The sequence below is a fragment of the Ascaphus truei genome, unplaced genomic scaffold, assembly GCF_040206685.1.
Source record: "Ascaphus truei isolate aAscTru1 unplaced genomic scaffold, aAscTru1.hap1 HAP1_SCAFFOLD_891, whole genome shotgun sequence".
NCBI lineage: Eukaryota > Metazoa > Chordata > Amphibia > Anura > Ascaphidae > Ascaphus > Ascaphus truei.
This window is the reverse complement of record NW_027457230.1, coordinates 137,195-149,651: the sequence shown is the minus strand read 5'-3', so window position 1 is coordinate 149,651 and position 12,457 is coordinate 137,195. Positions and strand designations below refer to the sequence as shown.

Below are 12,457 nucleotides of genomic sequence, written 5' to 3'. Positions count from 1 at the left end.
TCCGACCAAATTTTTCTGACTGGAGATTGGGTAGGGTTGTCATGGGGGAGACCAGCGACAAGATGATATCAGCGAACAGGGAGATTTTGTGTTCTCTTTCCCCAATGACAACCCCTTTTATATCCCGGTCTCGTCTAATTGTTGCCGCCAGAGGTTCAATCGATAGCGCGAAAAGGAGTGGGGAAAGTGGGAAGAAACCGTCCGTAAACTAAATGAGAAAATAACAACTACCGAACTATTTAAAATAAAGAAAAACCTGGCGCCAAATTGTCAGTGGAATGTCCTGTACTCCTCAAGGGATCCGCACACTTGCTTGACAGACCATGCAAAGAAAGAAACACAAACAAACAAAGATCATAGCGCAACACTGTAGGGTAAACAGTACTGCACTAATACACACAGACAGTTAAGAATCCTAGCGACATTTAAAACAACTATTTATTAAAAAGAACTATGCCAAGACAGACAATGGCAAATGCAAAGAACCGCAGGTCATCCGGAGCACAAAAATTGGAGCCCTACTTACATATAGCAAGGTTTAAACTCGCATGGTAGGAACAAGTCCTAGATACAGATGGTCTCCCTGGCGGGTGATGTCTCTGCTCCACTGCGGTTCAGACTCCAGTCAGTCCTTACGATGGTAACCGGAACAGCTCCGGCCGTGGAGGCTGGTGTGCGGGGTCCACAGCTCTGCACCGCATGTAGACACACGCCTCACTTCCTCCTCCGGAGCAACAGGAAGTCTCTGCGCGCCCGCGCGCGATAGTGCCTGTTGCCTTAAAGGAACAGCTGGCAGGCTGAAGGGAAAGTTGGGCTCCAAAGCCAAATGACCTTAAAACGTCCAAAGTCAGTCAAATAGTGGCAGTGCCACTAGCCCCGATTGGGCTAGTGGCACTGCCACTATTTGACTGACTTTGGACGTTTTAAGGTCATTTGGCTTTGGAGCCCAACTTTCCCTTCAGCCTGCCAGCTGTTCCTTTAAGGCAACAGGCACTATCGCGCGCGGGCGCGCAGAGACTTCCTGTTGCTCCGGAGGAGGAAGTGAGGCGTGTGTCTACATGCGGTGCAGAGCTGTGGACCCCGCACACCAGCCTCCACGGCCGGAGCTGTTCCGGTTACCATCGTAAGGACTGACTGGAGTCTGAACCGCAGTGGAGCAGAGACATCACCCGCCAGGGAGACCATCTGTATCTAGGACTTGTTCCTACCATGCGAGTTTAAACCTTGCTATATGTAAGTAGGGCTCCAATTTTTGTGCTCCGGATGACCTGCGGTTCTTTGCATTTGCCATTGTCTGTCTTGGCATAGTTCTTTTTAATAAATAGTTGTTTTAAATGTCGCTAGGATTCTTAACTGTCTGTGTGTATTAGTGCAGTACTGTTTACCCTACAGTGTTGCGCTATGATCTTTGTTTGTTTGTGTTTCTTTCTTTGCATGGTCTGTCAAGCAAGTGTGCGGATCCCTTGAGGAGTACAGGACATTCCACTGACAATTTGGCGCCAGGTTTTTCTTTATTTTGTGTTATTGTTAGTACTGGCAGTATCACCGGGCAGCCATACTTTATTTAAAGTTTTTTATATTATCACACTGTGTATCACACTTTAGCGCTAGTTCACAATTTTTGTTTTTACCGAACTATTTAAAGTAATAAAACAACTAAAAACAAATAAGACCCCGGGACCGGACGGTTTTTCAAATAAATATTGTAAGATATTTAAGGCAGTGCTGGCTCCGCACCTACTACAGGTTTTTGACTCCTTTATGGGAGAGGAGGATGTCCCCTAGTCCATGTCCTCGGCCAACCTGGCAATAATATTAAAAGAGGGAAGAGATCCGCTTCAATGCGGCAGCTATAGGCCTATCTCTCTTCTAAATTCGGACCTAAAAATTTATAATAAAATTCTAGCGAACAGGCTTAATCCGATTCTACCGAGCTTGATCCACAAAGACCAGGTGGGATTTGTCTCAGGCAGACAAGCCTCAGATAACACCCGTAAAATAATCAACATTGTCGACCTCGTGCACCTGGTGGGTGCAAAAGCATTCCTTTTGTGTTTGGATGCTGAAAAAGCATTCGACAGGATAAGGTGGGACCAAAACCTGGACCAAACCATGATTACATTCGGGTTCAGGGGTCCCTTCCTTGAGGGAGTAAGAGCGCTCAACAAAAATCCTATAGCGTTTGTAAAACTTCCAGGTGGAGACTCAAGTCCCATAAAAATAAAGAATGGTACAAGACAGAGTTTTTTTTTTTTTTTTAATATTCAGAATGCAAGTTAAAACCAAAGTATTACTTACCTTTTATATATGTAACCCTGCTTCCCCCCTTCCCCCAGACTCTACGGTGGTGTCTAGGGTGCATGAGGGCAGATTACATGCAGTGTGGTGCATTCCTGTGAGGAACAGGAGGGCCTGAGCTTCCCGCGATATTATTGGGGAGCCAGGACCGGGCTTCTGGGGTGGTAGCCTCCATGATCTCTTAGTGTTGCAGCGCCTCCATCTTCTATACTCCCAGGAATATGGGACAGGAACTGTATAGAAGAACCCCTTGGGTCCCAGGGTAATAGCTTCCAATTCACACACAGTCTTTGGGTAACAAAGGATAGTCTCTTTTATTATCAGATCAGCAACTCCCAACGGTAGTGGCGTCCAGCAGCCGCAACAACAACAGCCAAGTTGTACTTATTACTCCGCTCTCCTCACACCCAGATATCTCCTCCTCTCCTTCCCTCCAAGTCTCTCCTCCGACAGGATGGTCTGGGCTGAGGCTTCAATACCCCGCGGCCCACCCCCCGAGGTTATCCTCGCGGTGAGGCTTGAATTCTCCCCATCCCCCCAGGCAGAGGGGTGAGGGGCATTGGTCCACCAGGTATATAACGCTATCAGCTCTACTAAAGGGGCTGAGTCTCTCCACTCCTCTCTCTGCTCCTGCACGGCTGTGCAGGTGAGACCGCGGTCTCCTCCAACTCCTTGGACCGATCCGCAGGACTCACTACTCGAACATGTCCCACTGCAGACTCTCGGCATACTACTCCGAACAGACTACTGCGGCAGACTAACTCTAACTCACAGGAGTTGGCTGCCAAATATAGAGCTAGCCCAACCTCTCGTGATGTCGGCAGAACCTCCCCTCTTGCTCACGCCTGCAGCAGAGTCCAGGCCTGCCTCTACCACTCAGGGCAGGGCTATGAAGGGGGAAAACCCATGATGATTACTGGTGCCTGATCTTAACAGGACTTACCACAGTAGAAGGGAGATAGTTATAGCCTGTGCTGTTTACAGGGGGCTACATATATATAAAAAAAAAAGTATAATATGTTTAAGATGCTCAAGTTAACTCAATGTTTTTATATAGTAGTCACAGGATAAGGAAATTTTCTTCAGGATGTAAGACGTACGACGTAAATGGCACACACTGGAAATGTAGTGACAAGATTGTGCGATGTACAGACAAATGATCTCAGGTACCACAGTGCACCCCGAACATATACACTATTAGACTCTGCATACCACAAGTACCCCACAAGCAGAGTCACAGGCCCAAGATGAACATGAGCTTCAACCCAAGATAAAACCCTTCTTTTTATTTTTCTCTTTATTATTTTCATTTTTACCCGTCTACCCATTCCCACTGTTCTAAACCCAGTGAGCGAGGCGACACCAACTTTTTTCACTCGCGAAGCTGCGGGAGACCAACAAGACTAACGAGATAAAAACACGAGAATTAGTTCAAAAAAGACCCCAGACAAATTAATGGTTAGCAGCCTCAAAATTGTGCCACTGAATGTGAAAGGGTTGAATTCACCTATAAAAAGGAGAATGATGAGAAACTTTAAGTCTAGGCAAGGAGACATCTTTATAATACAAGAAACACACTTAAATAGAGAGGATGTAACATGATTGAAGGACAAATCTTTCTCCCACTTTTTTCATTCACCAGCGCAAAACAAAAAAGCAGGAGTGCCTGTTTTGTTCACAACAACTCGTTGATACAGTACAGCTAAACAGAGACAAATCAGGCAGAATAGTTATCGTCACAGGTAAAATAGGCATGGAAGTTCTGACTATAGTCAGCTTATATGCTCCAAATGAGAACCAGGACAAATATTTGAATGACGTTTTTCACACCATCACGCAACACAGGAAAGGTCATTTGATAATTGGTGGGGATTAAACACCATAGTAGATAATACTAGAGATAGGACAAGAACCCTCCGCAAAGAACACCACACAGAGGTAAAAAACTCCAAGGTCCTGAAAAATAATTTCATTGACATTGCCCTGATAGACTTTTGGAGAATGATGAACCTACGTCTAGAGGCTATTCTTACTACGCGGCCCCTCACGGCCAATACACTCGAATTGGACTACAGTATATACTCATCTCAAGAGATCTAGCCAGCAATATAACAGAAGTTGAGATGGACAATATCACTTGGTCAGACATGGAGATAATTTGGGATACATTTTGGGACGTACATGTAATTGGCTGCTCTCCCATATGATGTGTTTAGCTCATTGATTCTGGGGGATTACACCTTTATTACAGAGACAACCCCAATGATAACCATTGTCATTCCTCCCTATGATACAGATCCTGTTCCTTGTCATCCCCAGGACAGGACGACCAGTACTGCAGGAAGCCTCATGTCGTCACGCAGAAGGTACGTCTGCAATGTGACTGCAGGGGGAGGGAGTCATTGTCAGAAGTAGATTGTACCCTCTTTGGGTTAGAGTTTTTCTGCAGGCCCCGAGGATTATAGTCTCGAAGTAGATTGTACACTAGTTTTATTAAAGTATTATAGATTTTTCCTGTCCTTCAGTAGTCTTTGAGATGACAACTCAGTAGATTGTAAGTTCTTGGGCTCAGAGTATCATAGTTTTCCCCTGTACTCCTGCAGGCCCAGGATTCCTTGCACAAGTCCCTATTCCCCTCACATCACAGGAACAGGGCAGGTAGTACTGCAGGAAGCAGAGCCTCATATAGGACCAGGTGAGTGTCCGAAGAGGGAGGTCATTCACTTTTGGACTTATCCTTCCTGTCCTATCTGAAAACCCACCAGCATCCCGTGGGGTCAACTCATGTAGTGATTTCATTGTAGGAATGAATCGAATGATATCGGGGCCCCCTAGGTGCACTGTGCTCCACCCTTCATCACTCTTGGGTGCAATTCATTCCAGTAGCACATTAGGCTGGTATTTTACAGCCGTGCTATTCCAAGAGCAGCTTGGGTAATACTGACGTTTAGGCGCTTAATTGTAGCCCCCTATTCTGGGCGCTTCCTCACTCCAGACTTAGACGCACATATAGGCACACACTTCCAAGCCACACACTCTAATTCTGTGTTCACTATTTAGGTGCTAGAATATACAGTAGCTATATATTGTGTGTGTGTGTATACAGACAATATTGCATCTCTGTTGCTCAACTCAAAATCCTCCTATCTCCTACCTAACGTTGTCATTCATGGCTGTCCAAGTTTATTTATGTATAAAATGTTTTACCAGGAAGTAATACATAAAGAGTTACCTCTCATTTTCAAGCTTGTCCTGGGCACAGAGTGAGTGCAGCTGTGAAAGGGATCTAGTGTGATTTCTTTCAGTTACACTCTATGCGCTACAAATACATAGTCACATTTAGGCTAAGGCCCCGCTCCCTCAGTCAGCGCGCCCGCACTGCACACAGGCGGGGCGCTGACAGACGCAGACCGCGATATGCGGTCTGTAGGGAGCGGGAGGTGGGCGGGAGTGGGAGGGGGGCGTGGCTTGAGCGGAGGGACCCGTTACTCCCCCCCTCCCTCCACGGGCTGCAGGAGGGAGCTGCTGTGGGCTGCTGTTAGGTAAGCAGCTCCCTCCCCCTTCTGCCACAAAAAAAACACACACACACACACACTACCTTGAGTAGGAAGCTGCCTGATGACAGCTCCCGCTCTCGCCGCTGATTGGCTCATCAGTGCACTACGTGAAGCGTCACCGTTCGGGATCACAATTTTCTTGAATCCCCTGCCGGCTGACGCGTCACAGTGCGTAGTGAGCCGTCAGCGAGGGGGGACTGGGACCGGCTCGGGAGGATTCCCCTGCTGGTGGGGAACGCTCGCGCGGCCGTCCGCGCCGCCGGGCACAGCGGGTCCCAGCCCTAAGTCTCCGGGTCATTAAGATTGATCTGTGGGTGTTCATCGTAATGTAAACCTGCATCACCTACAGTTTCAGCAGAATGTCTCGCTTTGAGCATATCACTCTCACCTTACGTAATCTGTACCGGCTTCCACTGATCAACCGGGTTCGCTTCATGTTGGCCGTAAGGGCCTTTAATACCTTGCAAGGTCAGGGCCTGCCTATCTGCTGTCTCTTTTGAAGCCGCGGAGGGATACTGGACTTCTCAGGTTCTCAGGGGGTTCCGCCTCTCCGTGCCAAGGGTACTGCACCCTGTGCTGGGTGGGTGAGGCTTCATGTCTGCAGCTTCAGAGGTCTGGAACTCTGGTGTATATCTACTTTACCACTGTTTGGGGCTCAGTGTCAGACTTACCTCTTCCTTCTCGCTTTTCCGGTCTAACAAAACAATTGTACAGTATATCGTTTTAATTTGTTTAACTGTAAATGATTGCGATGCCCCCTTAAGTATAGGTGTGTGTTTACTGAAAAATAAGTGATGATCATGAATTTGGCTGGTCTCTGTAATGTAAACCTACATCACCCCAACTCTTCCCACTAGTCTGTTTCGCCCCCAGCCGACTCTGCTACCCTTCTCTGTCACCCTTCTCCTCTGCTGCAGTCGCCGCACAAAATCGAGCTCTCTTCGCCAACATTTATTTATAATATATTTTATCTGGAAGTTAGCTGTGGGGCTGCATATGGCTATTTATGACCAGTCATTATTGTAACATCAGCCATCTAGGTAGCCACCTATATTTCTGGCCCCTCTACATCTTGGTGCATATTCATCCTGGCCAACGATAGAGGACATGCAACTATTCATGAGAGAGAGATACTCTTTGATAGTTTGGCCTTTGCTGCCTCCTAATGCACGTGTGCCTATATCCATGTAACACCAGAGACCTATGTCTGCTGGTCTCTTCTCTTTTGATTTTGGTGCCTCCCGGCGGTATTTGAGCTACAGTATAAGGGAAGCTCTGGATCACTCCCCTGACAGGTTACTATACGCCTTTATATACTGACCATATATGACAGTGCCCTCCAAACCTTGTTTACCTTTGGGTGTCCGTGACGACTTCTATTCCGCCGGACACCTTTCTATTGGCTGACTTCTCTAGCTCCACCCATGCAACAGGGTATATCTGATACACTGATGCAGCTATACGTGACACCTCCTCCCGGAAGAAGCGCGACTCGTCACGCAAACCCGCGTTGGGGTGTAGTGACGTCACGCCGGTGACGCTCACGAGCGAGACAGAGATTGGAAGTTTAGAGCCACTGGGAGACACGGCTGTATTGGGGCTGTGTTTATACTGTATATACCTTCCATGGCTATTGTGCCTTTCAGCGCATTCTAATGCTCTGTATATTTACCAGCATATTCTACTGACTGTGTTTATATCTATTTGGGTGTACCTGTATGGGTCAATCACTCCTACACCATAGATACTCCATCTGGCCCCTAAACAGATAATTATATGGACATTATTGTTCCCAGCCGCTGCATGCACCTTGCCTAATGCCGTTGGCCTCCCGTGGCTCATACAGCAATCTGCTTGCTAGGGGTATTTATATTGAGGCCTCCGGCTCCTACCCTGCATTTTCCCGACCAGCCTTCTCAGCTCTGGGGATTTTAATGACATTTTGTTATCACTGTATATAATTATCACGTTTTTCAGCGTTCTCCTTTACTATTAAAATGCTATTATTTTTGTTTTTAACAATTAGAACGTACAGTTCCGCTCACCCTTTTATGCATATGGACTAAGGCAGGGTGTGCAAAGTGGGGCCGGAGGGTTTTAAGGGGGGGCGTGGTGGCTACAGAGGTCCCGCTCTCTCCCCCAAGGCATTTAAATGAAATGCCGACTGCGCGATGTCTCTGCAGCTTCTCCTACCTGATCTTTGGCGACGAGTCGCCATGGCAACCGGCATCAGATGATGCCATGGGGGTCACGTGACGTCGTGTTGCCATGGCAACGTGATGTCACATGACACCGTGACGTCATTTGACGCCGGAGCCGAGGAGGAGGGGGGTGCGAGCCGGGAGGTAAGCAGTCAGGAGGGGGCGCAGGTTAAAAAGTTTGTGCACCCCTGGACTAAGGAGTATGTTCAGCCTACTTTTCTGGGGATATTTGTATGTCATTACCCTATATTTGACTCCTCTTCAATTTTGACTCGACTCCAATCTAAATGATTTGTTAATTGGTTTGCAATTAGAGATATTTGTAGCAGAATCCCATGTATGTTCTTTTTACCTTTTTAGATACCGTTTTGTGTAATAAAAGATATGACAGATCAGATGGGCTTCCTATTTGCACTTGTGTGTTAGCAGAAGTGTATATGTGACCCTATAAACCTCCTTCACACCCGGGCTTGGCAGCGTGACACTAGTGCAGCGTCCTGGGGAAGAATCACTGAGCTGTTAGCAATAGATACAACGGATAGAAAAGACACTACACATAGGTTGGATTAAAGAGAATATTTTATTGAAATAATGAATCTCTTTGCTGGTAGGGGCCTGCAGCACATTGCAGAGCGATATAGTAACACGCAGAGCAATGCATTGCAGGCCCCTCCGGCAGCAAAGGGGTGAAGACCAATGCAGGGTGTATAAAGATCTCACTGATAATTCATGCACAAAGGGCAGTTTGTTGCTGTGATCCAGAGGAAGGCGAAACATAACCCCTGCTGTGCAATGGGGAAAAAAATTCCTTCCTGACCCCATTAAATGGCGATCGGATTGTCCCTGGATCACTGCGCAGTGAGATCAGATGGAGCAGCACAGATCAGCGTTGTTATACACAGGGGCACACTCAGTATATAGAGATGCGGGTGATGGGGCCCTTGTGCCCCTGTGTATAACTCACCTGCTCCCCCATCCCCCTGCATATCTATCCTATTCACCCCTTTTCCTCCCGCATACCTCGCAGGGCTGGTCGTCCATTAGGCGGTCGCCTAGCGCGCAGAGGTCCTAGGGGCGCGTTAATAATCATTATTATTTTTTCCTCTTATTATTTTTTTTAATTTATTTATCTTTTTTTTTTTAATTATTTTCTTTGTTTTTTTATCCGGTATTTTGGCACCCTTTTATTTGTATTTTGCGTCGCGCTGGGTGCGGTGGCGCACCCTGCAGCCCCGATAGCTACGCCACTGTTTATTATTTTATTTATCTTATTTTTTTTTATACAACTGGGGCGAAAATATAAAGTTTCGCCTCTGGTGCATGTAACCCGTGCACCGGCGCTGCTCCTGGCTCCCTCTCACCCTCTCACGCCCAATATCCCTATCTCCCTCTAGTACCCGCCCCTCACGCCCAATATCCCTATCTCCCTCTAGTACCCGCCCCTCACGCCCAATATCCCTATCTCCCTCTAGTACCTGCCCCTCACGCCCAATATCCCTATCTCCCTCTAGTACCTGCCCCCACGCCCAATATCCCTATCTCCCTCTAGTACCCGCCCCTCACGCCCAATATCCCTATCTCCCTCTAGTAACCGCCCCTCACGCCCAATATCTCTATCTTCCTCTTGTACCTGCCTCTCACGCCCAATATCCCTATCTCCCTCTAGTACCTGCCCCTCACGCCCAATATCCCTATCTCCCTCTAGTACCTGCCCCCCACGCCAATATCCCTATCTCCCTCTAGTATCTGCCCCTCACACCCAATATCTCTATCTTCCTCTTGTACCTGCCTCTCACGCCCAATATCCCTATCTCCCTCTAGTATCCGCCCCTCACACCCAATATCTCTATCTTCCTCTTGTACCTGCCTCTCACGCCCAATATCCCTATCTCCCTCTAGTACCTGCCCCTCACGCCCAATATCCCTATCTCCCTCTAGTACCTGCCCCTCACGCCCAATATCCCTATCTCCCTCTAGTACCCGCCCCTCACGCCCAATATCCCTATCTCCCTCTAGTACCTGCTCCTCACGCCCAATATCCCTATCTCCCTCTAGTACCTGCCCCTCACGCCCAATATCCCTATCTCCCTCTAGTACCTGCCCCTCACGCCCAATATCCCTATCTCCCTCTAGTACCTGCCCCTCACGCTCAATATCCCTATCTCACTCTAGTACCTGCTCCTCACGCCCAATATCCCTATCTCCCTCTTGTACCTGCCCCTCACGCCCAATATCCCTATCTCCCTCTAGTAACCGCCCCTCACGCCCAATATCTCTATCTTCCTCTTGTACCTGCCTCTCACGCCCAATATCCCTATCTCCCTCTAGTACCTGCCCCTCACGCCCAATATCCCTATCTCCCTCTAGTACCTGCCCCCCACGCCCAATATCCCTATCTCCCTCTAGTATCTGCCCCTCACACCCAATATCTCTATCTTCCTCTTGTACCTGCCTCTCACGCCCAATATCCCTATCTCCCTCTAGTACCTGCCCCTCACGCCCAATATCCCTATCTCCCTCTAGTACCTGCCCCTCACGCCCAATATCCCTATCTCCCTCTAGTACCCGCCCCTCACGCCCAATATCCCTATCTCCCTCTAGTACCTGCTCCTCACGCCCAATATCCCTATCTCCCTCTAGTACCTGCCCCTCACGCCCAATATCCCTATCTCCCTCTAGTACCTGCCCCTCACGCCCAATATCCCTATCTCCCTCTAGTACCTGCCCCTCACGCTCAATATCCCTATCTCACTCTAGTACCTGCTCCTCACGCCCAATATCCCTATCTCCCTCTTGTACCTGCCCCTCACACCCATTATCCCTATCTCCCTCTAGTACCTGCCCCTCACGCCTAATATCCCTATCTCCCTCTAGTACCCGCCCCTCACGGCCTATATCCCTATCTCCCTCTAGTACCCGCCCCTCATGGCCTATATCCCTATCTCCCTCTAGTCCCCGCCCCTCATGCCCAATATCCCTATCTCCCTCTAGTACCCGCCCCTCAAGCCCAATATCCCTATCTCCCTCTAGTATCCGCCCCTCACACCCAATATCCCTATCTCCCTCTAGTACCTGTCTCTCAAGTCCAATATCCCTATCTCCCTCTAGTACCTGCCCCCCACGCCCAATATTCCTATCTCCCTCTAGTACCCGCCCCTCACGCCCAATATCCCTATCTCCCTCTAGTACCCGCCCCTCACGCCCAATATCCCTATCTCCCTCTAGTACCTGCCCCTCACGCCCATTATCCCAATCTCCCTCTAGTACCTGCCCCTCACGCCCTATATCCCTATCTCCCTCTAGTACCTGCCCCTCACGCCCAATATCCCTATCTCCCTCTAGTACCTGCCCCTCACGCCCAATATCCCTATCTCCCTTTAGTACCTGCCCCTCACGCCAAATATCCCTATCTCCCTCTAGTACCCGCCCCTCACGCCCAATATCCCTATCTCCCTCTAGTACCTGCCCCTCACGCCCAATATCCCTATCTCCCTCTAGTACCTGCCCCTCACGCCCTATATCCCTATCTCCCTCTAGTACCTGCCCCTCACGCCCATTATCCCTATCTCCCTCTAGTACCTGGCCCTCATGCCCAATATCCCTATCTCCCTCTAGTACCTGCCCCTCACGCCCAATATCCCTATCTCCCCTAGTACCTGCCCCTCACGCCCAATATCCCTGTCTCCCTCTAGTACCCGCCCCTCACGCCCAATATCCCTATCTCCCTCTTGTACCTGCCCCTTACGCCCAATATCCCTATCTCCCTCTAGTACCTGCCCCTCACGCCCAATATCCCTATCTCCCTCTAGTACCCGCCCCTGACGCCTAATATCCCAATCTCCCTCTAGTACCTGCCCCTCACGCCCAATATCCCTATCTCCCTCTAGTACCTGCCCCTCACGCCCATTATCCCTATCTCCCTCTAATACCCGCCCCTCACGCCCAATATCCCTATCTCCCTCTAGTACCTGCCCCTCACGCCCAATATCCCTATCTCCCTCTAGTACCTGCCCCTCACGCCCAATATCCCTATCTCCCTCTAGTACCTGCCCCTAACGCCTAATATCCCTATCTCCCTCTAGTACCCGCCCCTCACGCCCAATATCCCTGTCTCCCTCTAGTACCCGCCTCTCAAGTCCAATATCCCTATCTCCCTCTAGTACCCGCCCCTCACGCCCAATATCCCTGTCTCCCTCTAGTACCCGCCTCTCAAGTCCAATATCCCTATCTCCCTCTAGTACCTGCCCCTAACGCCCAATATCCCTATCTCCCTCTAGTACCCGCCCCTCACGCCCAATATCCCTGTCTCCCTCTAGTACCCGCCTCTCAAGTCCAATATCTCTATCTCCCTCTAGTACCTGCCCCTAACGCCCAATATCCCTATCTCCCTCTAGTACCCGC

The 12,457-nt window shown here is 49.1% G+C and overlaps 1 long non-coding RNA gene across 1 annotated transcript; it reads left to right on the top strand.

Moving 5' to 3' along the window:
* Nucleotides 1-3,916: 3,916 nt before the first annotated feature.
* LOC142486471 (uncharacterized) lies at nt 3,917-4,995 on the top strand. The gene is made up of 3 exons (XR_012798975.1): nt 3,917-4,040; nt 4,618-4,664; nt 4,902-4,995. It is a non-coding gene; the product is annotated as an uncharacterized LOC142486471 (long non-coding RNA).
* Nucleotides 4,996-12,457: the final 7,462 nt, after the last annotated feature.